Source organism: Pseudophryne corroboree, chromosome 1, assembly GCF_028390025.1.
Source record: "Pseudophryne corroboree isolate aPseCor3 chromosome 1, aPseCor3.hap2, whole genome shotgun sequence".
In the NCBI taxonomy this organism is placed as follows: Eukaryota; Metazoa; Chordata; class Amphibia; order Anura; family Myobatrachidae; genus Pseudophryne; species Pseudophryne corroboree.
This window is the reverse complement of record NC_086444.1, coordinates 317,913,555-317,939,236: the sequence shown is the minus strand read 5'-3', so window position 1 is coordinate 317,939,236 and position 25,682 is coordinate 317,913,555.

Here is a 25,682-nt window from a genome sequence, read left to right as displayed (position 1 = left end):
CACAATAGTAACCCCAATTCAACTTATGCCTCACCGTAGTGCAACTTTATTCACAATTTATAATGCGATAGTGTCCCTTATTCACATTACATCACACAGTAGTACAACTTTACCTTATATACGTTACTCCTCACAGTAGTGCCCCTTTTTCACATTACATCACACTGAATTGCTCCTTATTCACATTACACCACACCATATTGCTCTTTATTCACATTAGACCACACAGTAGTGACCTTTCTTTACATTACGCCACACAGTAGAGCACGTTATACACATAATGCCACACATTGGTAATGCATTTATACACATAATACCACACAGTAATGCCCCTTACACATATGACACACATTACTAATGTCCTTATAAACATAATGCACCTTACACACTATACCAACCCTTATTAATGCCTTTATACACATAATTTCCCTTACACATATGCCGCACATTGATAATGTCCCTTACACATATGCCGCACATTATTAGTGCCCTTATACACATAATGACACACATAGTGCCCCTTACACATATGTAACACATTATTAATGCCCTTATACACATAATGACACATATAGTTCCTGGCGTGAGTCAACTGGCAGCTCTGCTAACGTTGGGTGCCTATTTTTTATGAAAATGCATCGTATTTGCATTGCTATGTGGCTAGGATGCACAATCAGCTTCTGCTGATTAAAATGATATGCAGCATGCCTATATACTGTGTGCGACTGTGGCTGTGTCTGCATACGAAATGCTACACACAGAATATAGGCATGCCGCATATCATTTTAATCAGCAGAAGCTGCTTGTGCCCCTAGGCATACCAGATGCCCTAGGCAATTGCCTAGTTTGCCTATGCCTAGGGCCGGCTCTGCTTCACAGCAAAGCTCTCTGCTTCCTCCCATGCTGCTGTGGCGTCTGTTCCCCTCTGTCTGCCGCTGATGAGGTCATCATCAGGCGGCCCTTTCGGACCAATGAAAACCTTTTTCATGCAGCCAGTGAGCAAATTCCGGGGTCGCGCCTTTCAGACTTAACCCGGGAAGCCAACCCGGGAAGAAAAACCCGGGAAAAACCCAGGTCAATTGCAGGGTTGGCGACCCGGATCACATTCCCGGGTCGGTGCCTTTCAGACATACCAAATTCCCGGGTTGATGCGCGTTCATGTGTAAAAACCCGGGCATTTAGAGCATGTCTGAAAGGGGTATTACTCTTTCTCATTCTGCTATGTTTAATACAAAATAGGACCAGCACAATATTATCACATGTCATTTGTTACAACCTAAATTTTATCTTGCGTCCTTTCAAAATATATGATTTTTTTTTACATTTTTTTAAATACCTTAAATTAATGTGTGCATACCTTCAGAGCCGGCGCTACCCGCTCAGCAAGGGTATGCAATGCAGGGAGGCGCTGAGGTGAAGAGGCGCTCTCCCTGCTCTGCTACCCTGCTGCTGCCGGCAGCCGCTGTGCCTGTCAGACTGGATGACAGGTAGTGGCGCTGGCAGCGAGTAGCGCGGCTCCCTCACCCTCCTCCTCCCCAGTGAGACTGCAGCAGGCAGCGCGCACTGTGCAGACTCACCCCCTCTCACAGCTCCGCTGCCGCCGCCGACCTCCCGCGCTCCGAATTGTATTGGGGGCGTGGCCTAATTGCGGGAGGCGTGGCCACGCCCCCTTATGGAAAAAGTAAAAAAAATAATCTTTATAGTGCCTGATGATCCTTGTGCCGCCAGCCCTCAGTCCCTCAGCCAGGGCCATTTTGGTGTGGGAGGGTGATTAGTGTGATCACTCCCCCCCCCCCCCCCCCCCCCCCTTCCCCCCCCACCTCCCCCACCTGTACAGGAACAGGCAGTGGCTCAGCATTAGCAGCATGGTTGATTTTATATCGGAGTGGGAGAAGGGATCTTCTGACGTATCTAGGGGAGGAGACATGTCACCAGGGGGAGGAGCTACAGGCGAACAGGGTGCCCGAAAAGTACCCTCGTGGGCTCGCTTCGCTCGCCACGCTTTGGGCTCGGTGGCTCGCTCCGCTTCGCTCGCCACCTGATTACTAAAGGTTATAGTTGGTGGCGTGGATAGTAGAGGAACTATCCCGCTGACCAGGTCCTCCCCCTTGTGTCGTGGCTCCTCCACCAGACTGAAAAGGTCCCTTAGCCCACTTGATTCTAGCATCTACCTTAGCAGCATGTGCTGTGCTCCCAGGATGAGAGCCTTATGCTGCTGCCAAGTAAAGAGGGATGGTGGTGGGAGTGCGGCAGACCACGGCCGTCCCATAAGTCCCAGGCCCGGGTAATTAGCACCCGCTCCCTCCACCCCCCCCCCCCCCCCCTTTGGCATCACTACCGACATCCTATAGCCATTGCTGCTGAAGTAACAGAGCCTGCAAGAAACCGGAGGCAGAGAAGGAAGAGGAGGAGCAGCGCCTGATCCGGGACCTCCTGCAGGTAACGGGGCTGCACTGTGGAGGGAATGAGGGCTGTACCTGGCATAGGGGGTTATTCAGAAATGAACGCAGATGGGTGCATAGGCAGCCGGATCTGCGTTCATCTCTGCACATGCTGAGGGCCGCCCAGCACAAGGCAAGGCCGCCCAGCATGTGTGGCGCCGCCTCCCGATGCATCCGAAATTTGATTGAGGACGCATCTGATCTAAGGTTGACCCCTGGCAGTGCAGCCTGGTCAGCAGCCATTTTTTGGGGGGAGCGGCTGCGTGTGACGTCCCGGCCTGCCCCAATTTTTCCAGCATCACCCCAGCAACAACTTAACTCCACTACCCTGTCGCCTATCAATCACTTTGTGGTCGCATCCATTGGGGAAGTGACCACAATGTGTGTGGCCTCACGCCCACTATGCATGCACAGTTTGCTGCCACTGGCAAACTGCGCTGAGGGCCGCCATTGCAATGGGGTCTCAATGACCTTCATAATGTGTATAATGGGCTGTACCTGGCATAATGTGTATAAAGAGCTCTACTCTGGCGTAACGTGTAATAGCGGCTCTCCTGTATGGCATAAGGTGTATAAGGGTACTACTGTGCGGTGTAATGTGACTAACGGACACTGCTGTCCGGTGTAATGTGACTAACGGACACTGCTGTCCGGTGTAATGTGACTAACGGACACTACTGTGCGGTGTAATGTGACTAACGGACACTGCTGTGCGGTGTAATGTGACTAACGGACACTGCTGTCCGGTGTAATGTGACTAACGGACACTGCTGTCTGGTGTAACGTGACTAACGGACACTACTGTGCGGTGTAACGTGACTAACGGACACTGCTGTGCGGTGTAACGTGACTAACGGACACTGCTGTGTGGTGTAATGTGACTAATGGACACTACTGTGCGGGGTTATGTGAACTGGTACTATTATGTAGCCCTATACTTTTTGCGCGCACTGTCCCTGTACTGAGCATGGCCAGAGGAAACTGTTGCCCTGAGGTCTTCAAGATCTAGAACCGGCCCTGTCATCGATTTTAAATGTAAATAAGTGGCACTATTATGTGGCATAATATGAATCAGGGGCACTACGTTTGGGTTAATGTGCATAAGATTGTAATACTGTGTGGCGTAATTTGAATTGTGGGTACCCTTGTGGTCACGCCGCTTCCTTGTGTGGCCACACCCCTTTTTGCAGTGCGCGCTATCCCTTTTTTACGGATGGGAGGGCGCAAATTTATTATTTGCAGGGGGGCGACAAACACTCTAGCACCAGCCCTGCATACCTTACCCCTTGGGATTGGGAAATTCTGCAATGAAATAGTCAAGCTCCTCATTATAAAGGGGGCATTCAAAAAGTCCATCGCCTAACGAGAAAGTCTCAGCAACTCTACACCATCCAGACATAAGGGCAATTCAGGGTCAGCGTTTGACACTCTAGAGGCATATAGATCATAATAATATTCAGAAAATGTGTGAGCAATCTGTGCATTGTCACTTGAACCACACCAGCAGCATCACATACAGTGCCTTGCTAAAGTATTCACCCCCCTTTGCATTTTTAATGTTTTGCTGCCTCACAACCTGGAATTAAAATGGATTGTTTGAAAGTTTGCATCATTTCATTCACAGAACATACCTCCAACTTTGAAGATTTTTTTTCTTTTTTTATTGTGAAGCAAACAACAAATAGGACAAAATAACAGAAAACTTCAGCGTACATAACTATTCGCCCCCCTAAAGTCAGTACTTTGTAGAGCCACCTTTTGCTGCAATTACAGCTGCAAGTCACTTTGGATAAGTCTCTATGAGCTTACCACATCTTGCTACTGGGATTTTTGCCCATTCCTCAAGGCAAAACTGCTCCATCTCCTTCATGTTGGATGGTTTCCGCTTGTGAACAGCAATCTTCAAGTCTGACCACAGAGTCTCAATTGCATTGAGATCTGGGATTTGACTAGGCCATTCCAACACATTTAAATGTTTCCCCTTAAACCACTCCAGTGTTGCTTTAGCAGTATGTTTCGGGTCATTGTCCTGCTGGAGAGGTGAACCTTCATCCCAGTCTCAAATCACAGGCAGGCTGAAACAGGTTTTGCTCAAGAATATTCTTGTATTTAGCACCATCCATCTTTCCCTCAACTCGAAATAGTTTCCCAGTCGCTGCTGCTGAAAAACATCCCCACAGCATGATGCTGCCACCACCATGTTTCACTGTGGGGATGGTGTTCTTGGGGTGATGGGATGTGTTGGGTTTGCACCAGACAGCGTTTTCCTTGGTGGCCAAAAAGTTAAATTTTAGCCTCATCTGACCAGTGCACCTTCCTCCATACATTTGGGGAGTCGTCCACATGCCTTCTTATTTTTAACACTAAGTAATGGCTTTTTCTGGCCACTCTTCCATAAAGCTCTATGTAGTGTACGGCTTATTGTGGTCACATGCGCAGTTACTCCAGTCTCTGCTGCGGAACTCTGCAGCTCCTTCAGGGTTACCTTTGGTCTCTGTGCTGCCTCTCTGATTAATGCCCTCCTTGCCCGGTCTGTGAGTTTTGGTGGCTGGCCCTCTCTTGGCAGATTTGTTGTGGTACCACGTTCTTTCCATTTGAAGATGATGGATTTGATGGTGCTCCAGGGGATCATCAAAGATTTGGATATAATTTTATAACCCAACCCTGACTTGTACTTCTCAACAACTTTGTCCCTGGCTTGTTTGGAGAGCTCCTTGGTCTTCATGGTGTGATGCTTCTTGCTTAGTGGTGTTGCAGCCTCTGTGGCCTTTTAGAAAAGGTTTGTTTTTACAGACAGATCATGTGACATTTAGATTGCACACAGGTGTACTTAATTTCAATAATTATGTGACTTCTGAAGGTAATTGGTTGCAGCAGAACTTTTGCACATGCCAATTTTCAAATTTTTATTTCTAAAAAGGATTTTTTAGATACATTTTTCTTATTTCACTTCAGCAACTTTAGACTATTTTGTGCATATCCATCACATAAAATTCAGATAAAAAAAATTAAATTACAGGTTGTAATGTAACAAAATAGGTAAAAAGCCAAAGGGCTGGGGGGGTGTGGGGGTGGGGGATGGGGGGTGAATACTCTAGCAAGGCACTGTATACTGTAACAGTGGCAGCCCACACCATCATCTCCCTTTTGGCTACACAGGCCAAGTAGACACTTCTCCTCCTCAGTGCTTTTTTCTATGAATGCTTCACAGAAAGAGGAGCCTGTACTCACCTAATGTTACAAATCACTATAAGATTTATAATGGCCAGAGGCGGATTGGCCATAGGGTCCACAGGGAAGATTCCCGGTGGGCCGGCGCACCCGCGGGGCCTGTTTTGTTTGAGGACATGTGGTCCTTTTTTATAGACATAATGAATAAGATGCTAAATAATTTGCATATATGAAAATTACTTTGCCACTTAGCCTGTGATTGCAGATGATCTAGTGTATACTCTGTCTGCCTGCTTGGCTGACATATAAGATTGAGTGAATAGTGATTGGGATACGCGGTTGGTGTAATAAGCAAGAAAATATATCTTTCTAAAGAATTATATAGTTTCCTATATTCTGAAGGTGTATCATATAAAGTGCTCATAATATTTAATTTTCTTTTTAACTTCCCCCTTGATGCTGGACATGCCCACTATCTGGAAAGTCTTGGGGGAAGGGTGCTGCTGCCATGGCCCATAGCTAGACCTTACACCTCTGGTGCTGCCCATGTGGGCCCACTAGTACAAATTTTTCCAAGGCCACTTTTTGTTCCCAATCCGCCCCTGATAGTGGCCTCCATACACTTTAGAAGTGTTCAAATTCATATATGTTATTTTATAATGTTTGCAAAGAGCAGTCCAGTGCACAATGTCCCTGTCTCACCCTACATCAGATGTTTCTCCATTGCCGGGTGGTGCGTCTTGCCGCGATCAGCAGTTGGAAATGACGTCACCACAAGTCCCGGATGCATGTTTCATGCAGTAGCTGGTCTTTTCCCACTGAGGCTCAAATGCATTTCGTGCCCTGGGGCACTTTGTCAAGGATGCCTTGCGCCTGCGTCGCTTGTGTATATATAGCATAATCTTTCAAAAAACTTTATTGTTCACAAATTAAAAAACGGAAGTTCCTTCTGGAAGCGGTTAAAATTTTAAGTGGCAAGCACATGTTTCTTAAAAAAGCTTCATTTTAAAAAAACATAAATAAGAATGTAGAAAGATACTGTATATTTTTTATTCTTTCTAAGACTTTATATTACAGGTGTCACATAATAAAAGTAAATATAAAAAAAATGAAAATGAAGGATTTTACAAAAATGCATTAAATTCAATGTTGAGTCCTATTGGATGTAGAGTGTTTAATTCATAAATCCATTTTGTCTCCCGTTTGAGATTTCTTACAATATCTTCTCCTCTCATTTCAATCCGTTTAGGTTTTTATTGTGTACTTTGTCAAAGTCAGAAAAATGTCTCAATGCACGTTGCCATATTTGCACCGCACACTGGTCCGCGCTGCGCGTGCATGCGCTCTCCCGTGGATGCGCATACCCGCAATAACGTGCACTCGCAGGCGCGGTATGCGTATTTACGGTAGAGTTTATGTAGTCGTAGCGTGCGACTCATTCGTTACAAATGTTCACAATTAATGTAGTTTATAGATCATGGTCCCTTCGATGGATTCTGAAAGTTTGGTTAAAATACAATGTCCCAGAGCTGAGGAATCCCTCTTTATATCGTACAAAGGGTCTAACAGGAATCATACAGCAGTGTTTGGTACCCATCGGAAGAGTATTTAATTAGCAATATTCCGGTGTTGGTTTGGAGCGTATTAATCGCTCGTGCGAATAGTAATGGACATAAGAAGTTTATGTCCATTTCTATTATTTACACATACTCAGGTATGCGGCGGGAAACCCAGTTTCCCACCCACCTGAGCTGTTGGAAATCGTCACAGCCCACCTGTATGAATCACCCTATGACCTTTTGTTATGATGCAGGGCCGAATTCCTTCGGCCAATGGACAATGGGATTGTAGGACCAGGAGATTGCATTGTGTGTGGGGCATAAATAGGCAGGCCGACCACATCCAGCTCACTCTCTCATCAACGGTTATCTGCTGATAGCCGGGAGCTGGATATCGAGGCGCAGGCGATCATACCCTTTGTGCGTAAGTTTCTCTCCGTAATCATTGTCTTTCTGTGAGCCAATCTCTCTCTCTCTCTCTATCTCTCTCTCTCCTCTTTTCTCTTATATCTCTCATAGTATTATAGCATTGTATTGTATTGCATTTAGGTCAGAGTAGTATTGTCTTTTTGTATTTTAGTTCTGTGGTTAGGAAGTCTCTGTTATATTGTAGTGTATCATTTGTACTGTTATCCCCTTTTACAAGTATATTAGATATAATACAGTCAATAGGCTTTGGAACCTAAACCAGTATCTGTGTATTTTCTATAGTGTTAAGTGTTCACTTGAGCGTCGGTGACGCTCAAGCAGCTTTGTAGGTAGTCAGGTTACACAAGGTTGCACTTACACCCTGTACTCACATTAAGGTATTCAGTGTATTTCATTGGTATAAGGTTTTATCATAAAGGTATAGAGTTGTGAGCGTCTGCATCGCTGGTGACCTCCTCGTGGTCTCGAGCGTAAGCTACGCCATAGCGAATCATTACCCTAGACATAACCAATAACGTGTCCTGTGATCACTGGGCCGTGAGCGAACGTGACGCTTGAGCGTCTCGCCTACGGCTGAGCGATCGCTACGCAGATAGCGTACCATTACGGTACTTCTTAAGTGAACAGCGTACAGTGTTCTTAGCTTCATAAAGGGTTGTTTATACGACAAAGGAATTTAGCATTGTCAATTGGGGACTCGTCCTATACTTCTCACATCTGCACTAGGTAGATCAGCAGACATTATCCCCCAGCAAAGGGTGGGAGATTGTCTCATAGTGCTGGCGGGATAAGCGTCTGCTTCGCTTAGATAAAGAGTGCTGAAGGAACCCGGTAACCGGAAGTAAGAACAAAACGCTTGTGTCCTTTTAAAACTGTTTATTTTTTTTTCTTTTGTCTTGCGTACGCACGCATATATCTGCATTTCTGTTTCATTTTCGTATATCACTATTCCTGTTTGCCAATTTTATAGTTGATAGAAAGTGCTAAAAAGAGATTTGCTGTTATTTCATAGTAGAGGTAATAGTTAAAGTATAGAACAAACACACGGTTTGTCTGAGATACAAGGCAGTCAGTGTGGATTGCGGTAGATGATCAGGGATCATTTACATTGATAAAAATATATTGTGTTACGGTGGATCCTTTGCATTGCGTACACGTGTCGCTAACAAAGACTAGCGTACGCAATCCAAAAGGCAGACGCACGCAGCGTACATTACGCAACGTAGCGTCCGGTTACGCTCACGTAGCTCAAGTCACGAAAAAAGTTGAATTAGCGCAAAGCGATAATTAGCGCAAGGCGATAAGTAACGCACAGCGGTAGATAACGCGAAGCGGTAAATAACGCAAATCTATTTTTGGAAAATCGGAAATTTAGTTTAACAGATCCTGCTCCTAATTGGTAACACTGTTGGGCTAAAGACAAATTTCTGCGCAGAAATAGATATAGAAACAAAAGTGTACATGTGTTGAGTGAGTGTGTTTTGTATACAAAAGTTTATATAACTTTAAGGTGGAACCAAAAGGAAAGCCGGGTACTCGTCAAGGGACATACGTGTAAGTGACATATACGGTGGCCAGGGAGGCATCTCTGGTTAAATAATATTTGAGCATTAGAGTATAGCGGACCATAAGGTAACAAGACCAGGAGGTCATAAGGTAACAAGACCAGGAGGTCATAAGGTAACAAGACCAGGAGGTCATAAGGTAACAGACCAGGAGGTCATAAGGTAAGAGGTCCGCTATAAAAGTCCAGTGGCACAACGCCTGGGGTGTTGGTGCAGAACCCATATAGGCCATACAAGCTCTGGCTGAAGGAATCGCAGCCGGAAACATAGATTCCATTGATCTTTCAGTACATGACAAGTAGTGCTCGTGTACTGAACGATTGGACCGCACGTAATTGTGTGCAGTAGTTAGTAATCTGACCTAATACCATTAGAGTAAAGTGGTCACAAACGCTATTTGTACATTCTGACGTGATTTGTGTAATTTTTTATTTTTGGAAGGGAAGTTCGCTGGTCACTCGGGAACTATCCAACAACCGATACTTACTGGGGACTGGTAGGTCCAGCACGCCCCAGTAAATAAAGGTTCACAGGGGCCCTGGGTTGGGTACAGCAGCTCTGGTTACAGTGATTGCAGCACAGGCCAACGTGGGCGAGAAGTAAGTGGGGTACTTGATAAACCACCACCGCCGGCCTGCCCAAGGACATCTTGGTTTGTTTGTAAGGGTTCGCTGAAAGCCTTGATATTCAAGGAGGAATAGGCAACGCCTGCAGATTATGGGGGCCATTTGTTCAGGTAGGGGGCGATCAACCTCGGTTCGGGTTGATTCAGAGAACCGATCCATCGGGTCGGCACGATTTTATGTGATGAATGGGAGAGAATGACTGTACAAGACAGGGACAAATTCCCAAGAATAGGTAGCTTCAGTCCAGTAGTGTTACAAAATTTAAGGAGGAGGATAAGTCTCGTTGAACCAACGAAGAGACAAAATAAACATTATGAATATTTACAGTTATGGCAACAGGAAAGTGAATTACAAAAAGAGTCTATTGACTTTTCTGACTCTTATCTTGAGGGGAGAGACATGGCAGCAGGAGAGGAGTTGATTGCGGAGAGAAAAGCACAAAAGTGGAACAATAAAAACGCTCTTAGCAACTGTAATATAGATTATAAGGATAAGTGTAATAAATGTAACAATGATTATTGTAATACTGTTGAATGTACAACTATTAACCTGTGCAAGCTGCACCCCATGTCAAACCTCCCTCAGGAATACAAACAAGAAAGTGAGCCCAGAACGATGTCGGCACCTCTTCCAGAAGCCATCCTACAAGACATCCAGGTGGACACGACCAAATTGGTAAAGGCAATAATCGAACCCCCTAACAGAGGGTCAGGTGAGGTCGTGTCCACAGGTACGTACAATGTTTCATATCACGCACAAACAGATGTACCCCATATTGTAAGACCAACACAAGATGATGTAACTGAGCTCGATCTGGCCAGGGTGATCTCAGTCCCCAATGGGAAGACTGACGATCAGGGAATCATTCCCGTCAAGGACAGTGCAATGCGCTGTCTCTTGTCCCGGACCGAATTGAGATCAATTATGTCCGAATTTCCTGATCCTGGGAAAAATCTAGCCAAATGCCAAAGGTTTATTAAAGAACTAGGAAACGCCACAGAACCCACCAACAAAGAGTGGCGGACAGTGCTGAGGGCATGTTTGCCCTCCAGGGTTGACCCTGAAAAATTCATTGCTGATTGTAAATTAAACATGGAGGTACCCTGTATGGAGGAACACAATCAGGAATGTATTAGGCAGATTAACCGACAGTTAGGAATATATTTCCCAACCACTGTCAAGTGGAGTGAAATTTTCTCCATAAGGCAAAACGAAAAGGAAAATGTTTCTAATTATTTCAATCGAGCACTGCAAATAATGGCTAGGAACACTGGGATCGCAGACATCAAGACAAATGCACAACATAAAGGAATAGCGGTTAAGGTATTAATGAATGGTTTAAAGGATGAATTAAAAACAAGGGTACAGACCACCAACCCAAACTGGAGAGATATCTCGGTGGCCGCACTAAGAGAGGCCGTCATTAATCATGACCAGAATATCACCAGGTACAGAGAGTCACAAAGAGATAAGTTAATGGCAGCAAATATACAGGCCCAAACCACAAGACCACCCCAACAAAAGCCCCACACCCCTGCGAGAAACCCAGATATGGTAGTCTGTTACCATTGTCATAAAAAGGGACACATTGCAAGAGATTGTAGATCAAGAGAAAGACAACGACATAATCATGGTATCCAAGGAACCAGGGAAGTACAGGGGAAACGATTGATGATGATGAGCATCCGAGCGTTTGAGGAGGCATCAAATCAACCAAAACCTCAGGTCATTGACACGTGGAGGGAGCCCAGGATTTGTTACCATTGTAGGAGAGAAGGGCATTATGCCAGCAACTGTAATAACACACATAAAGTTAGACCCCCTAGACCAAGAAATGAGCAAAATTACAATACACACCATTATAATCAAGGATCACATAGGCAGGAAAGGTGATTATTAGGAATGGAGGCAAGCCTGAAGTAACGGTTAATGAAATGGGAGGTCATTCACTAAAGACACAGGAATGACCAGGTGAAAAGTTGTAAATGTATTTGTGAAAAATGTTTTTCTCTCCCTCTCTCTATCCCCATCTCTGACTAGTAGTGGTAAGAATTCACACATTGCATATCCACTTGGTCCTTGCAGAAGTCTACCAAACCCCAGCATGACCTCCGCCACAATGTATTTCTGGCCAGATACAGACAGTGGAGTAATGCAGGTGCTGGTGGGGAGGGACTGCTCAAGGAGACCAGTAGACACATAGATATGACAGCCTAATAAGTCTGACAATGTTTTTCTAATGCTAACAATGTTTTCTTACAATGTTTAAAAATGCTTTGTTTCTCTTTTCTTGTTGATGGTTATTGTCGAGTTATGTGATGTATATATGCACATGAATTGTTCTCTATCTCTTTTGTTTTTTTATTTTCTCTCTCTTCTCACTCATGTTTCCATGGTTTAAAGATGCTATGTCACCCCTCAGTTGGACCAATGGTAATGCCAGATTTTTGCTCCTTACAGAAAGATCGTCGGTTAGGAAGGAATATTGCATCACCAGAATGATCGTTTTTGAAGACTGAGAGACAACACCTTTGAGAGGACAGCAGAACAAGAAGAACAACAAGACGAGAGAACTTATTATCGTAACGAGTTCTCTCCCCCTCAAACTGATTTTCTTATACCCCATTTACAAATTTCTTCTTTTCTCCTCCTGTAAGATGGACTTGCCCCAAGAGACTGTGATATGGATTTTTCCCGTTAACCATGATGTTGACCAGAGCAGTCTGTTTCGGTGAGAGTACCAGTGAGGTCGAGAAAGGATCCAGAAAGGTCCTGATGACTGAGACGGAGGTGTAAATTTCCAATAGCAACCCAATCACCAAGCAAAGGCGAGTACCGGGCACGATCTAACAACCATGTTATTTGTAAACAACTGTGAAGGAATGTTAGTTCAAAAAGAAAGTTGTATCTGTAGGCTCTGTAACAAAGAAATGCCAATCCAGTTTTAATATCCATATGGACCGGCATCCATTGAGTGACTATCACTCCTTAGTGGGTAATGTGTTAAATAAGACCGATTGTTGGGTATGCTCTCAAGTACCTCAGGGACACAGCAAATCAGGGCTAGTACCATTTCCTTTAACGTTAGGGGAGGTACTTGAGCTAAGTGGTGGGAGACCGGTGGACCGGAGGTTTAATATCTCCAGCCCTCCTAGTTTGAAGCTCCACCAATACCATGTGGATAGGTCCCTCATATGTTTTAACATCTCCAATCCCAGAAAACCGGGAAATTGGGAAGTGTCATGGAGCAACCTTACCATGACCTTTTCACACAGAGCAGATAGAATGCCTACAGATACAGAGCTCGTACGCCATATAGCTAGTAGAGGAAAATCTTTCCGGTATCGATATACCTTAGGAAATAGGATTACTAGAGTTGGAGAGGTATCAACAGGATACTGTGCACATATCGTACAAACCGATACGTGCATTAGGCAGATGGAAGAATTGGGGTCAGGAGATTTCACCTGGAAGGTTTGTAACATGGTCATGTCCTTCTCCGTCCCTTATGTTCTCCCCGATGATGCATATTTCATATGCGGGAGAAAGGCGTACAAGTGGCTTGCCCCAAACTCTGAAGGATTGTGTTATATTGGAAAAGTATTGCCTGAAGTGATGACTGTTACACATGACAAAATGAAGGACATACACCGTGGTGCCCAAGCTCCTTATACTCACACTCATTACGAGCACCGAGTTAAAAGACAACTGTCAGAAAGGTTAGAGCATCCGGCCTCTGATCTTATCCATGAATCCACCGGGATTCAGGTTCTGGTAGCGTTAGATTTCACTCGTACCGCTCGGGGAGTGATGAATTATAGATACATTTCCGCACTCGCCAATTTGTTAGATAATATCACTGAAATGTATGATGACACGTTTAGATACACTGGAAGAGAACTTCAAGCTTATAAAACAGAACTAGTTCAGCATAGGATGGTTCTTAATTATCTTACAGCAGTAACAGGCGGATATTGTGTTACATTGGCAACACAGTACGGCATAAAGTGTTGCACGTATATCACAAATAGCACCGAGGATCCGGTAGAGGTCATAGACCAAAAGATGGACGATATTCTCCAATTGAAGTGGGAATTTCGTCGAAAACACAATCTCACCCTTGCTGCTGTAGGTAATGAGCTGACTGGTTGGGTGTCATGGTTGAACCCGCGAAATTGGTTCTCCGGTTTAGGAGACTGGGCTCAAGGAGTCATAATGGATGTTGGAAAGTTTCTACTATGTATCTTGGGTGTCGTTATATCGATTGGATTGATATATAGATGCGGGCAGGCTTTAATGAGGTGCAAACAAAGTACAAAAGTGATGAGCTTGAGGAGTGAGGAAACTGTAATTAACCTGGATTTGATTTATGACCCAATGATAGAAACCAGAATGTGATGAAAATGCGATTATACGGTCCGTTTCTTTCACCTGTTTTTCTGCTTTTCTCCAAGATACAAAGACCCCCTTGGACGAGGAAGCTGACGAGACGAGATGTATACAGACAACAGACCAGCACCAAAGAAGAAGATTTGACAACTTTAAATATGGACACTTGATGAACTTTGCCATGGATCCCCAGTTTCCCTAGTATCTTTAAACTCACGCTAGCCCAACATTTTTGTAAATCTGATGGCTCAGACAAAGCTATTTGCTCATGCCTAAGGAGCAATACAGCACAAAGAAGACGACTCTCAACAGATACCGAAAACAACTTCGACGACAGATGTACATTTCCCTGACATAGAATATCATTGCATTTTTCGTAAGTGTTCTTTATCTTCATCTCTACAACCCTCAGGTAACGACACACATAGACGATAGGGAATACAGGCACAGATATCAGCAACCACATACCTCCCCCATTCATGTATCATCAACTAAAATGTGCATCCCCATTTTGTTACAACCACAGCCGAAATGAGCTCGGTAGAGTTTGACAGCCCATCCACAGACCTGTACCACAGGATAAGAAGGAATTCAAATGTATACTTCGCAATACCTCGAAGCTTGATTTACAACACGTACGGCACGATGATACATGACCCCCCAAACATGGATTCATACACACATGCTTCAGCTATCTCACTAGGTCATACCCTCTTCACACCTTCTCCTCTCTCCTCCCCTACCCAACCATGGAAATCAATTAACCCCTGACTTACATTTTTCTCCTTAAATGTTTTGTGGCAGTTATTATTGACTGCCAAAGGGTGGACTGTCAAAGTCAGAAAAATGTCTCAATGCACGTTGCCATATTTGCACCGCACACTGGTCCGCGCTGCGCGTGCATGCGCTCTCCCGTGGATGCGCATACCCGCAATAACGTGCACTCGCAGGCGCGGTATGCGTATTTACGGTAGAGTTTATGTAGTCGTAGCGTGCGACTCATTCGTTACAAATGTTCACAATTAATGTAGTTTATAGATCATGGTCCCTTCGATGGATTCTGAAAGTTTGGTTAAAATACAATGTCCCAGAGCTGAGGAATCCCTCTTTATATCGTACAAAGGGTCTAACAGGAATCATACAGCAGTGTTTGGTACCCATCGGAAGAGTATTTAATTAGCAATATTCCGGTGTTGGTTTGGAGCGTATTAATCGCTCGTGCGAATAGTAATGGACATAAGAAGTTTATGTCCATTTCTATTATTTACACATACTCAGGTATGCGGCGGGAAACCCAGTTTCCCACCCACCTGAGCTGTTGGAAATCGTCACAGCCCACCTGTATGAATCACCCTATGACCTTTTGTTATGATGCAGGGCCGAATTCCTTCGGCCAATGGACAATGGGATTGTAGGACCAGGAGATTGCATTGTGTGTGGGGCATAAATAGGCAGGCCGACCACATCCAGCTCACTCTCTCATCAACGGTTATCTGCTGATAGCCGGGAGCTGGATATCGAGGCGCAGGCGATCATACCCTTTGTGCGTAAGTTTCTCTCCGTAATCATTGTCTTTCTGTGAGCCAATCTCTCTCTCTCTCTCTCTATCTCTCTCTCTCCTCTTTTCTCTTATATCTCTCATAGTATTATAGCATTGTATTGTATTGCATTTAGGTCAGAGTAGTATTGTCTTTTTGTATTTTAGTTCTGTGGTTAGGAAGTCTCTGTTATATTGTAGTGTATCATTTGTACTGTTATCCCCTTTTACAAGTATATTAGATATAATACAGTCAATAGGCTTTGGAACCTAAACCAGTGTCTGTGTATTTTCTATAGTGTTAAGTGTTCACTTGAGCGTCGGTGACGCTCAAGCAGCTTTGTAGGTAGTCAGGTTACACAAGGTTGCACTTACACCCTGTACTCACATTAAGGTATTCAGTGTATTTCATTGGTATAAGGTTTTATCATAAAGGTATAGAGTTGTGAGCGTCTGCATCGCTGGTGACCTCCTCGTGGTCTCGAGCGTAAGCTACGCCATAGCGAATCATTACCCTAGACATAACCAATAACGTGTCCTGTGATCACTGGGCCGTGAGCGAACGTGACGCTTGAGCGTCTCGCCTACGGCTGAGCGATCGCTACGCAGATAGCGTACCATTACGGTACTTCTTAAGTGAACAGCGTACAGTGTTCTTAGCTTCATAAAGGGTTGTTTATACGACAAAGGAATTTAGCATTGTCAACTTCTAGCAATGTTTGGACACACTGTGGGTTGTTAACCCCTTTTGATATTAAATTATAAATGTGTTCTGCCAGGTGTGTCTTCGCCTTTCTCTTTGTCTGTCCAACATATTGGCTACCGCATTGGCATTCTAGAAGATAATTACACCCTCTGTTTCACAAATTATATGTTCTTTGAGTATTTCTTCCCAGTCTGATTTGACTTGAAATCGATTATTGGTTTAGTACTTCTCTTTTCTGCAGCAGATTACGTTGGTTTCCACAGGGAAACATCGAGGGGTAGAGTGGATCTTGATCCAGAGACACCAACAGGCTAAAGCTTTAGGCTGTCCCAGGATGCATTGTGGCCTCCTCTATAACCCTGCCCTTAGGCACTGTGAGCTCAGTTTTCAGTTGGTGTCTGCAGCAGCAGATCACTTAACAGGTGGGCTGCACTGTGCAGTCATGAAAAAGCTTTTTCTGACAGAAAATGTCTTCAAAACTGGGCTGTCAACGCTGTATGTCATGGTGGCACTTCAGCGCTGCAGCTCCATCACCTCCCAAGCCGCGTCGCATACTCCCGTGGCCTGTTCCTGGGTACTTGCGGCAGAGATGCTCCGGCTTTGGGCACATGGTCACAGTCGCTCTCCTGGTTTGCGTGGCTGCTACGGGGAGGAGGTAAGAGGATCCTCCAGGTGGGTCCCGCCATTAAATCGCGTTCCGTCCGTGACCTAGGGAGACGGGTCTCGTCGCTGGCATGGACCATGTCACCGAGCATGAACCCCACTAGACCACCAGGGCAATAGAGCACAGGTCGGGTGTGCTAATGCCCCATTTAATAAGGCTCGCTAGTGACTGGGGTGGAAGTCCAGCATAGGGGAGCTGGTGCTTGACCTGTAGCCTCTTTCCGGCCCAGGGCGACATCTACTGCAGACTTTGCCTCACACTCTCCCTCACTCCCTGACTGAGACGCTGGGTGACATCTTAAAAGTGTAGTTGCGGCTAGTCTCTGCGACTGCAGAGCAAGGTCTCTCTTGTAAAGCCACCTGCATGCAGCGCTGTGACTTTACAAACACTTGAGTATTGTACATGTCTTTATACATACAGCGTTAGTTAAGAAAAAATTTACCTATTACAGGATATATTGTATGAGTATTCTGATATATACCTCCGGTATAGGACCGTGCTGTGTTTTATTTATATATTATATATATATATATATATATCTGTACATATACTAGTCCAGTGCAGTTTTATTGTCATAATAATTATCTGCATTGCCTGTGACTGTGTGTGCTTGTATCTGCTGTGTGGTTTCACTTTCAGTGTTTCCCAGATATATCTATCACTATATTCTGTACCCTAAGGGACTAGGTACGTCAGGGTCATATATATATATATATATATATATATAATATAGTGCGTCACAGTATTTACTCATTACCTGCATTCTGGTGTGTACTCAGTACACAGCACCAGCGATTAAATCCGGTATTACTGTATGTGACTGTGTGACTGTGTCTACAGTCACATACTAATGGTTTTAATCATAGGTATTGTACTCTGTCTGGCTTTATCGTACTAAATCGATGTGTTTGTTGCATTTGTGTACAATGTCTAACAAGAAGGGCAGTAAGTCTGTGGACGCTCCTACATCATGCGCCAAAGAGCATGCGCCAAAGATTTACCAGGGGGGGAAGCTGTGTATGATGGTCTGTGTACTATGGGGATAATTCAGACCCAATCGCTGCTGTGCGTTCTCGCTCAGCAGCGTTCGAGTCTGAACTGCGCATTCGCATGCCCCGCAATGCGCAGGTGCGTCACCCCCCCCCCCCCCAGCGCCGGGGAGCGCCGGGATGTATGAAGAAAGTGATCGCAGCGGTGATCGCAAGAAGATTAACAGGAAGAGGCCGTTTGTGGGTGGCAACTGACCGTTTCCAAGGAGTGTCCAGAAAAAGCAGGCGTCTCCAGCCATTTGGAGGGAGGGATTCTGATATCAGCGGCGGGCCCGATCATCGCACGGCAAGAGTAAGTCCTGGGCTGTGTAGAGCAGGTACGTGCAGTCAGGGGAGGCAGTGCCTCCCCTGTCAATAATGAGTTAAATAATACAAGGAAGATACTTATGACACATATTCTGTGTCATAAGTATCTTCGTTAGATTATTGTATTCATTTTGAGACATAAAAAGAGTTTAGGAGGCACTGATACCGGTGCTGCCTGTTGTGAATGGGAATGAGAATCAAGCGGGGGGCGGGGCCAAGCATGGGGCTGTAAAAACCCATTGAAAAAACTTGTCAAAGCGGCACTTGCCGCTTTGACAGGGGCAGATGTGATTGGACAGCGGATCCAGGGCTGGATCCGCTGGTCCAATCACCCATAAGATGCAGCATACGTGCTCACCTCCCTCTCCTCCACGTCCTCCGTTACTCCGGCGGGTTCCACCTTCATGTGCGCCGTGCGGAGACTTCTGCCTCCCCCTCCTGTGTCGCTCTGTCCCCCGGCCCGGTAACCTCGATCTTGAGGACCAGGCACTCAGTTTTTTAAAAAGGGTGTGTCCCCGGGGACGGGCTCCACTTGGATTGGCTGTAAGTTTAATGAACGATGTCTCCCTTGTCCGCTGCAGAGACATCATTCACTAAACCTGTAGCTGTCAGCTGGCTGTGGAGGACGTGCTGACCCCTCCCTCCCCTACCTCTAGTGGCAGTGTAGATTGCGGAGCCGGGGGGTGTGGCCTACTGCCCTGCAATATGCCGGGACCTCGAATCTGCAGGGGACGTGGCGACATCTATACCGCTGCCGTGAGCTGGGGACCGGAGTCTTCCTGCATCTGTCACTCGCTGCTTCATGCATCTGCTGGGTGACCTGGCAATGCTATCATCACCCAGAGTGGAGAACTGTCGACGGGACTCCGACGTGGATGAGGTGCTGCTGGGATGCCTGGGAGTGCAGACGTCCTGACTGCTCCTGCTGGTCTCCGGTGACGAGGTGGGCTGCATCCCGCTGTAACTCCCCTGCCTGTGATCGATTCATACCGACTAGGAGCTGCTACAGACACTACAGCCGAGGTGGTGGTGAGTCCCTGGGGTCAGATAGTGTCGACACACTTCATTACACACTCCTCTGCCCCCCGCCCCCCAACAGAGGCCAGGGCTGCCTCCTCCTCTTTACCCCAAGTACTGCCTGCTGTATTTACTCCCTCTCTACCTCCAACACTGCCTGCCCTTACCCCCTCTAATCAGCTTTTTCCTACCTCTCCCCCCACATCAGTGTTGTGACCCAGAAACTGTGGAGTAGGACCCCAACTTTTTAACGTAATGGGTCCCTGGGACCCACACATTTTTTCGCTCATCACAATCACTGCTCTCTCTTCCCGAAATCACATAATTTTAAGAAATAGAACATCCAACAACCCTTTTCCCCGGCGTCACCCACTGCTGTCAGCCTCTTCCTGGCGTCACCCTCTCCCTGGCATCACCCACTGCTACCACCCTCTCCCTGGCGTCACCCACTGATGTCACCCCCTCCCCGGCGTCACCCTCCCCATCACCCTTTCCCTGTTGTCACCCCCTCCCTGGCGTCACCCTCCCCGTCACCCTCTCCCTGGCATCACCCACTGCTGCCACCCTCTCCCTGGCATCACCCACTGCTGTCACCCTCTCCCTGGCATCACCCTCCCCATCACCTTCTCCCTGGCATCACCCACTGCTGTCACTCTCTCCCTGGTGACCCTCTCCCTGGTGTCACGCTTTTCCTGTCATCCTCTCCCTGGTGTCACCCACTCCCTGTCACCCACTGCTGTCACCATCTCTCTGGCGTCACCCTCTACCTGTCACCCACTGCTGGCTATTTTGTTTTCCAGGACTTTCATTAACTTAATAGCTAATGGAAGCCCTGGACAACAAAATTGCATTCATGTTCTCCTCCCAATCCCTTCCCTGTCCCAAACACTATTTTTTTTTTTTTCTATGAAAATGTACAATATATCACAAGTATAATGAGGAGGCAGGCAGCTGGCAATGGCGGCAGTGGCAGTAGGGGTCATCGGCAGGATTCGACAGACATTATGGCTGCAGTGCCTCACCAGCCACTGACCTCACTGCACGCCACTGGTGTAGAGACTGCACAAACTTTGGTTTGTGCAGCTCTCTGCACATCCAATCGCACCCCTGCACAGCGATTACCCCATCCCCCTGTAGGCGGCGACTACCTGGTTGAAGCAGTTCAAAAAAACGCCTGCTTGTGACCAGGTCTGAATTAGGCCCTATGTGTCATACATCTCCCAGTCAGTCCGCAGCTCCTGTAACCAATCAGGAGCCACCCTAGGCTGAGTTCACAAGCCTACTGGGTACTCTGGTGGAACGCCTTACGCCACCTGTGCCATTACAGCCACAAATTGTCCCCATAACTCATTCCTTGGTCAGGCAAAAATCTACTCCAGGTCACTCTCGTGTCTCTGGGTCATCCAAGCGGGCTGCTTCCTCCTCATAATCCACTAATCTCTCAGATGTTTCATCTGAAGAGAAGGGGGAGCATATTGTCCTGTCAGACACTGAATCAGGTGTTTCTGATGAGGATTCTCCTTTTCAAATTGATGTCCCTGCCCTTGTGGTTGCTATTAAGCAAATCCTACAAATCACTGATGATGAGGATTCCACTACTGTGGCTAAGAAAACTGATATGTTTAAACGGCAGAAGGTGGTCTAATCCAGGGAAGAAATTCCCTCTGTCTAAATGGGTCTTGACTCGCTATCGTCTCCCTGCAGAGTTATGTAACAAGTGGGAAAATTCACCGCTGGTGGATTTTCATGTCACCCGACTAGTGGTGTCATCCACTCTGCCTGTCACCACTGTCACTTCAGTGAAGGAACCAACAGATAAGCATGTGGAGGGATGCCTGAAGTTTATTTACTGCCTTACAGGTGCTGTACATAGACCCTCTTGGGCTGCAACAGGAATTGAAGCATGGGTTCAGGCATTAGAGGAAGAGCTGTCTGAGGATATATCTGACAATGTCAGACAGTTTTTACAGCTCTTGGGGTGTTGTCCGCACAGAACTTGAATGCACTCAAATGTAATATATCAAAAAATGACAATAGTAATGACAGTAGCAATTGCACTCATAGTACCTATATTCTCTCCAATGTAGACAGCTTTACTCATTAATCTGCTGGAGAAATGGGTGGTGCTCCCTGAGAGTTAAGTCAAATATTCTAAAAAAGTACCTGAAGAAGATTAAAAAGAACTCTCCTATAATGGGGCACTCACAAGTGCTTGTATTAATGTGCCTGTCTCACATTACCACAGCTGCCTATTACATTCAGGAGGCATCCTGTGAGGAGGATTGGCAGCCAAGGCGTCGACTACGTCTGTCCTGGCTCACCGTATTCTGTGGTTGAGGCCATTCTGGATTTGTAGGCGGTGTTCAATGCGCTATCTCTCGCCCTGCCTCTGGCACTGAACAGGCCTGTACAAGTACGGTCAGACAACGGCACCACGGTGGTGTACATAAACCATCAAGGCCGCACTCGAAGCCGCATGGCAATTATGGAAGTGTCAAAAATCTTTCGTTGGGTGGAACACCATCCGCCAGCAATATCGGCAGTGTTCATTCCGGGCATCCTGAACTGGGAAGCGGACTTCCTCAGTTGCCAGGATGTGCACGCCGGTGAGTGGAGTCTTCATCCAGAAGTCTTTCAACTCCTAGTGGACAAGTGGGGCCTACCAGATGTAGGCCTGATGGTGTCCCAACACAAGCACAAAGTTCCAGTCTTTGGATCAAGGACCAGGGATCCTCAAGCAGCATTCGTGGACACACTGGCAATTCCATGGAACTTTCGACTGTCATATGTGTTTCCTCCAGTGTCACTCCTGCCCAGGGTCCTGCGGAAGTTCAAACAAGGAGAATTTCTACTTCTAGTCGCTCCAGCATGGCCCAGACTGCATTGGTTCTCAGACCTTTTTCATCTACAATGACTTACATGATGCCTGTATATAGATTGGTTCCTGTGGCTCAGAGTCAGTGAGGGCAGGTAATTTACATGCCCTTTGAACTGTTGATTGAGGTTGTTTTATAATTTCATCCACATACTGTAGATCAGTGGTTCCCAAACTGTGTGCCTAGGTACCCTGGAGTGTGGGGAGGCTCATGCAGGGGTGCCTGGGGTTGGTGGACCAGGGCCAAATCAAATTTTTTATATTCAAAATGATAGGCAAAACCAGTGCCAATCAGAAGCACGACTGTACACCACCACATACTGTAGCCTAAGGATGACAGGCAAGCACAATTTACTTAATTTAATATTGTTTCCCAAATGTATCAATAAAAAACTTTTATCCTAGAGGAGCCGTGAAAAAAAAATGCTTATACTCTAGGGCGCAGTGAGTCAAAGAAGTTTGAGAACCCCTGCAGTGTAGCTAAATAGGAAGTTAATCACTAAGAAAACCCTGAGGCATTCCTGTGTTCATTCAGTTTAAGTGTGCATCCCTTCTGGCATACTGCAGCCAGACAGTGATTACCTGGGCAGACCTGGTGACAAGGTAGATAAGCTTATTAAACACAGACTTTGTATGTGTCTGCAGAAAAAGGAAGTAAACCCAGTGGAAAGTAATTAAACCACCAATCATATTCAGACATACAGCAGAGATCAAAAGCCTGACCATATTTTATCTGGTTTATACGTAAAATTGATATTTCTACAAAAACAAGGAACTTGTAAAAACAATAAAATAATCTATAAACTTAATATGCAGGTACAGTGCGATTTGAAACTCACTCAGAAGTATAGGTTCCAATAAAGAGGAGATCTAGCATCTAACACATCACAGTTACACTCACATTACAGCTACAATAACAGAGAGTTTGAGAGCAACCCATATTTTAGGTAGTCCTTACCCTGTGAAATCTATGTACAGTTATTTGGATTTAAGTTAAAAGTATTGTGGGTAGTTCTGGGATGGTCCTGTCCAGCCAGTCAGCAGATACTAGGATGACCTCATCACAAGAGTGTGCTAATCATCTGATAAAAGGACAAGCAACCATTGTTATAGGTTCAGAATTTGGGATCAATCTGATTGAGATACTTTTCCATTAGTTGCATGTTAAATCTGTAAGTTTATTTATTTTCTTATTTCAAATTGCAACATATGCATGTACCTTGTAACCATTTTCTTTCTAACATTTTTTTTTATAACCAAGCATTGTACGCTTTTTGGAAATACAGTGGTGCTTGAAAAGATCATTATCCTCAATAAAAAAATAAGCAAGTCTAATTTTTTTACCTCATTTGTTTGATTTGTTTCACCTTATCTACTTTTAGGACTTGTGTGAAAAGTTTTAGGACAAATTTCAGCAGAAATATAGAAAAATCTGAAGGGTTCACAAACTTTCAAACACCACTGTAAAGTATTCTTTAATTCTACAGTCTATGCTCCAGAACCCAGTCTTAAAGGAGACCACTATGGTATCACTATCTGTTATTTGATTGCTAGAAGAATTTTAGTAGATTATAAATTCTACCACAGAAGAGCTTATGTGGACATTTTCCGTACTTCATAATTTATGTCTGGTATTTGCCCCATGAACCTATAAAGTATGCATGTTTAGAAGCTTATGTGACTGTATCTAGGATACACAATTTGTACTTATGAAATACAGGGTTGTCTTGTGCCTGGCCATTCACTATGATTTACAGAAGTGAACTTAGAATTCCTGCAAAGACTATACAGTTATAGTGCAGATTTTAAGCAGGAGCAAAGCTTTCCCAGGATAACAGTAGAAACGTGGCAGAGTGAGGGCTTCCCTCAGTGATTATGGAGTAGGTGTACCAATGCATCTACTTTTGCACAGCAGTACAAAAATGAGGTTTCATTATGCAGAATGAGATTATAGAAAAGAAAAAGATATTGGTGGATCTTTACAGATCCCTCCCCCCGTTTTCCTGCTCTGCTGTAACTGGCACGAAGGATGGGTAGAGGGATCTTTGAAGATCCTTCCCACATTCTCCTGTTCTGCTGTGCCCAGCAGACAGGCTGAGGAGAGAGATCTTTGCAGGTCCCTCCTATGTTTTCCTGCTCTGCAGATTACAATGGACACCTATTCAGCTGCAGATATTTATTCACTGGGACACATTTTCTTGCAAGAGCTGTTTCGGCACCTCTTGATGGATACATAAAGTACCTCCAATAAGTAAGTGCATCACTATTTGCTATATGGCAAATGGGATGTAATTGGCATCCCGGCATTCAGAATGGCAGCGGACGGAAAACCGTCATCAGATTATCGACACCAGTATCCCAACAGCCGACATCCCGAATGTAAGTATCAGGGGTAGGTTAAGGTTAGGCTGCAGTGGGAGGGTTGGGGATAGGCTGCTGGAAGGGACGGTAAGGTTTAGGCTGCAGGAGAGGAGATTAGGTTTAAGCTGCGGGGGGAGGGTTGGGGTTAGGCTGCTGGAAGGGAGGGTTAGAGTTAGGCTGCTGGAGGGGTAGTTAGGGTTAAGCTGTGGGAAAGGAGGCTTAGGTTTAGGCTATAGGGGGGATGAGGCTAGGGTTAGGCTTAGAATACTACTTACCCTAGAACTTTCAGAATCGAGGATGTCGGGATGCTGGAGTTGGTTTTCTGAACTGCGGCATTCTCAGATATGAAATCTCAAACCCAACCCTGGCAAATTTATCCCATGGAAATCTCACTAATTTCTTTAGAATTATAATACATTTGCCCCTTAAGCTCTGGTTCTATTTTTTCTTCTTCATTTTCCTTTATTTTCACTCCGGTCTTCACTCAGCACTGCTCACTATATTTCTCCTTCAATCATTGATATTTGAGATGTTTTAAATTTGTGAATCACTTTACTTATCTTTACTTTGGAACAATTTCACAGGTAGCAAGTGAGTTAAGTGGGGTACTCATGGAGCGATCGCTGCTTAAAATCTAAGCAATCTGACTAGAATGCTTAGATTTTAAGCAGTGATCACTCCGTGTGTACCCTCACAGCGATAGCGATTCGCAGCCCCGTGCATCGCTATCGCTGGTGCTAGATTGGCCTGCATGCAGGCCAATCTAGCAGGTCGCTCACTTCACCCGCTGGGTGAAATGAGCGGCCCCCCCGTCTCCCCCCGCACGCTCAGCACAAATCTGGCCGTGAGTATGCTGGACGAGAAACTATTTTTTATCTTCAAGATTACATACAGCCAGTAGGGTCAATAGAACACAACAGGGAGCAGGTTTTAAGATAAAAAAACAACACTTTTCTTTATTCCAAAACAGCATAAAATAAAAAGATC